Here is a 5,239-nt window from a genome sequence, read left to right on the forward strand (position 1 = left end):
ATCAGGATCACCCACTTTGGAAAACACTGGACTGAGTCAAGCCACACCTCAGGGATAAGTCGCACTCATGCTGTTTTGTCCCACATGCCCTGAGAATGAAGGCTGAGTCAGAGGAAGAAGATTGAAAACAGAGCTTGCCTTGCATAGGAACAGTACATAGGTCTTGACCGGGGGTGCCGCATCAGTGCTCCCAAGAGCTGCCGTGAGCTTGCCAAAGCCAGAATGCTCTTAGTAGACCAGAGTTGTCAAGGAAAGCTTGGGAGAGGGCAGGAATGCAGGATTTTAAAATGCCTTGAAAGATTTTCAGATAGGGACATGAATGGAAATGGGTATGGCAAAGAACCAAAATGCTAGCTTGCCTGGAAGGATCCATAGGCAGGAGATAAAGCATATGGCTCAGACACAGACGCTTTAACTGCCCAAGTTTTAGTGTTTTAAAAAAATACATATTTAATTATTTGGGGGAGGCTACATCTAGCAGTGCTTAGGGGCTACTCTCCTGGCTCTGTGCTCAGGGGTCACTCCTGATGGAACTAGTGGGGACAGGGGAGGAAACCATATGAGGTACTGGGGATCAAACAAGGGTCAGTCACATGCAGGGCGAGAGCCTTAACCCAGGCCTCCAGTAGTCTTTGTCTAATGAGGAGTTTTATGATTTTTCCAAGAGAATAAGAATTGCTGTAGGAGAAAATTTTGATGACACTGAATCACAGGACATTAAATGACAGGAAAGAGAAATGAAAGCAAGGGTATTAGTTAGGAGACCATTGCAGTAATCCAGAAAAGTTATGGCAAAAAATCCAGATGTCTACTTCATATTAAGCTACCACCCCCAGAAATTAGTTTTGCAACAAACTATCTACTCTGTGTGAATTTTTGACTAACTTTTGCTAGGAGAATTAATTATATCAGTATAGGAAATCAGGGCACATAAGTTTATATTCTCCAAGAAAAGAATCTTGGGGGTTCTTTCTTCTGATTTGAGAGAAAATTCTTTTCAGGAGGTTTGGGGTGACACACTAGTGGTGCTCGGGTCTTATTCCTGGTGCTCAGGAATTTGGCGCTCAGGAATCACTCCTGGTAGTGCTCAGAGACCAAATGAGGTGTCAGAGATCAAACCAGGGTCAGCTGAATGCAAAGCAAGTACCTTAAACCCGTTATCATCTCTCCAGTTCCTGGGAGAAAATTGTTAACATCTTCCTTTCTCTGTGTATAAATGTAGTTCAAAGATGATCATGGAGAGGAGATAAAATGGTCACATCTTTGATGTTGAATCTTATAGTCAATCAAGATAGGGTGCTAGATTATGCTTCAATCCCAGCCTAAGAGGCAACAGTCAACCTTTACACAGTTACCATACTCACTGTTCATGACTATTCTGTAAAGTTAGCATCAGTATTATTCCATTTCACAAAGGAACTCAGAGAGGTTAAGCTACTTCCTAAGATCACTCATTAGTAAGAAGGAGAGCAGAAATTTGAATTCGGGTCTTTTGACTTCAAAGCTTCTGAGCGCTATTCCTCACATCACTAAAATTTTGGTCCAACACAGCAAAGCAGAGGTTTGTTCTCTTTAAAGAATCAGAATTAAAGGATCAGAATTTTAGGTGTTTGTTCTCTTTAAAGGATCAGAATTTTAGGATATAGGCTGATGAGTCTTGACATTTCCTTAATGTAACAAGTTAAGTCTTTATTTAAGAGAGAACAACTTGTGATTCCCTTCCATTGGTGGGTGAGATGGATAATAAAAATGATAGCAAAGGTTATTAAAATTTATACAGAGACTAGCGCAGATTGGCGTAACTACAAAGTGAATTCTTTAAGCTGCAACAGAGATGTGGTGAAATAGCACAATATGAAAGAAAAATCTCCTTTAGCTTCAGATGCCTAAATATGCCATCAAAAGATTGCTCCATTCTCAGATGCCAGTATTTTCTGACTCTTCTAGAACCTACTTTTCATGCAAAATATCAAAGCCAGCGGGATAGTAGGTGTCCCAAAATGTCTTAATTCAGAGAATTAGTGTTAACTGAGCCTGATTAGCTCCATTTATCTCTAATTAATTACCTTTATCTAATTAGACACTCTGTTTCCGGTAGACATGGAGTCAAGTAGACTAGATTATTAGTGCAGTCATTGTGCCTTTACAAAATCCTGAAATTAATGAAACGTGCAAAAGAATCTGCGGTTCTAATTGCACAGGTGTTGCCTTATGGCAAAGCTTTATCATCTGATTACACCAAGGGGTTATTAGTGACTTTTTATATAGAGGATGAGCCTATGAAATGTACCTTAGCAACAGCTCATTAGTTTAGGGTTGTTACTGTATTATTTATTACATTCAGCCTTCCCCATTATCTAGATTGATTCATGGACCTATATATTTTTCCTCTCTTCTGTGTAGAAAAAAATAAAATAAACCATCATTATGAAAAGTCCAGAAGCAATGTAGAAAAATGCAAAAATGTGTCCATCAGCTACAATTTGACTCTTTAAAGCAGAAAACTCTAAAATTAGATTTAAATGAAAAACAAATAGATGGGGGGTTTTCCTATGGAAAAAGAACCACTTTAAATTACTGAACAGTATGGAATGATTCATTTTTAAATGTGGTTGTCCTAACATCTTCATATAATTGAACCTGCATACCAAGATATGTGAAAATTTTAAAAATGCCTTTACAGCAAAATATATACAACATATATATATATGTTCACCTACAACATATATAAAAATCCATCTCTTCTTACCAAGTATTTTTTTCCTCTTAACTATAGATTTGTTACCAGATGGAGAAAACTAACAAACAGTAAAATCTAGCTTGGCTGAAACAAAATTTCAAAACCTGCTTACAAAAATGAAAAAAAATGTTGTTTTATAGCAAGGTTAGGTGTCTGCAAAAGACTAAAACATACCAACCATGATATTTTCAATTATTTCCCTCATAACCATCTGAAGGAGCACTGTTTTTCACAATTATCGAGTAATTAAACAGCTAGATGTAAATCTAGCCACAATCCTATTCCAATACACAATCATGTTTATCGACAAAACAGTCATTCCTATAAATAATCTGTCAACATAAATATGTCAAATGGGTTCTAAATCATTTCTCTCTCTGCTCTCCAACAAAAATTTCTCTACTGATATGAGCTAAATATTGCTGCTCACTTACTGCTAAATCTAAACTAGTGAAATGATAATGGGTAACTGTTATATAGAGGATGACAACTAATTTGGGTGGTAATAATGAATATTTAATGATACTTCTCTCAAGCATAAGCCTATAACTTTTCATGTATGCCTTACATTAAAATATAACCATTAATCTAAAAATTATGGTTGCTACTGAAATAGCAGAAATTATAGATTATAGTCAAATTAGAATATTGCATAAATATTCTGTACAAAAACAAACATAGAGGCATGAAGGAAGCTCATGTTTTCTTTCAGTCCAAATTCTCTTTTGGAATTTTATAGAATGATTAGCTGAGAAGATATGTGAATCAAGATATAAAATGGCTATTATTTCTTGCAATAACCAAATACAACAGCCAAGGTCAATTTCAATCTTTATATAATTTTTTAACAAAAATAACATACATATATGTGCACATAAATGTGCATAAACACACAAATGCACTGCTTATGAAGGAATTTGTTTTATAATGCTCTATTTAAATCAAGGAAAGAGTGAATATAAAATTATCCAAAATGTAGTTTTTCTAACTTAAATTTCATTTTTAAAGTATGGATAGTTCTAACAACTCTGTCTCTCTAGTAGAAATGTGAACTGTGACTTTAGAAAATAAAGCTGATCTGAAAAACACAGTGCTTTTGAAAAAAATGGATGTTACTGATCATTGATGGAAAATAATTTTAGTTATAAATTTTCCTAGAAACATAATTCTTGCTATTCAATAAAGATCTACATAATTTTAATAAAGATCTATATGACTTTCTAGTGACAGTAAAAGCAACAGAGAAAACACTGCTTCCTTTTCTTGTTGAGTCTTTCAGCATCTTTTTTACAGAGATGCTGAAAACTGTGTTATCACTGATCACAAATACATCCATTCCCGGGACTCCACATTATTGCTAATAGCATCAACAGGCACTATGTGCTAATACAATTCGAAGAGGAAAAAACTTGTAATGTGGCGAATAGCCAGTGAAGCCTGCATTTTCCCCAGTTGCAACTCTCTTTATCAGTTAAATTAAATGTCCCATTAAATGGTGCATCCTGCTGGCATCCACTCATCAAAATAGTGCTGCCTCTTAGGATATACCAGGGCAAGGTGGTATGTGTGGGTCACATTCTCCAACTCTACGGAACACAGTTCTGAATACTCTTAACTAAAGACAAAGTGAGATCAAATGAGAAAGGGAAAGCCAGATTTCCTTTGTACACTGGAAACTCCTTCAAAAATGTAAGCTAGCTGCACTCCTTGATTAGGAGTGCAGCTTCATTAGGATACTGAACTTTTGATGACGCTTCACCTCAGCTTCCCTGCCATTGGCCCTGACACAGACATGACATTTAGTCTGTAAATAAAGTCTCTGTCTGGGCTCTTTCCTGCGCTTCCACCCTAGGTTCCTTCTGATGGAGAATTCCCATTCAGGAATGTAAACCAACTTGAGATGTCCTCGTAGGTTTAGCTTTTGCTGGCTTACATAAACATAGACACTACAAATGGGATGTTAAAGGCCATGTTAGCGATTCTTGCCATGTTTCTGTGCATTTTTCATTTCCTCTGTGTCTTTTTCATTTCCTCTGCTCTATGGCCTTGTTTCTCACCTCCTGAACCAGTCCACCAAACTCCTTAGAGGCTCTACACTCCCAACTCCTTAGTACCCGTTGGCTCTGAGCAAACACAGAACATGGTAGCAAGACACAAGAAGCCAGAGAGAAGACTGAAGCCACCAGCAGGCAGATAATCAAGGAAGCAGAAATATCTCTTGCTCGTTTGGTGTTTGAAGGAATGGGTGAAAACCGACTTTGGACAGCGGGAAAGAACATTTTTAAAAGCACCTTTGGAGGTCTTTAAACACACAGCAAACATTTCTATTGTGCTGGAAATACATTTATGTATCAGGTGGGTTGAATAATATGCAGGGTGGGCACCCAGAATGAAGACACGGCACCTCGTGTGCTCGGCCCTCTCTCTTCTTGTCTGAAAAGTTGTCTGGTGAGTGGTGCAGAGCCTCTTCTTCCTCTCGGGCCTGCTGCCTGCCGCTGT

The 5,239-nt window shown here is 37.4% G+C and overlaps 1 long non-coding RNA gene across 1 annotated transcript in view; it reads right to left on the reverse strand.

The window, feature by feature from the left end:
• Positions 1-786: 786 nt before the first annotated feature.
• Positions 787-5,239, reverse strand: part of LOC129405109 (uncharacterized) — a 25,827-nt gene continuing 21,374 nt past the window's right edge. Inside the window, exon 3 of the long non-coding RNA XR_008630330.1 lies at positions 787-5,239. This exon is cut by the window's right edge and continues 148 nt beyond it. This is a non-coding gene — a long non-coding RNA (uncharacterized LOC129405109).

The sequence above is a fragment of the Sorex araneus genome, chromosome 5 (assembly GCF_027595985.1).
Source record: "Sorex araneus isolate mSorAra2 chromosome 5, mSorAra2.pri, whole genome shotgun sequence".
Taxonomy (NCBI): Eukaryota; Metazoa; Chordata; class Mammalia; order Eulipotyphla; family Soricidae; genus Sorex; species Sorex araneus.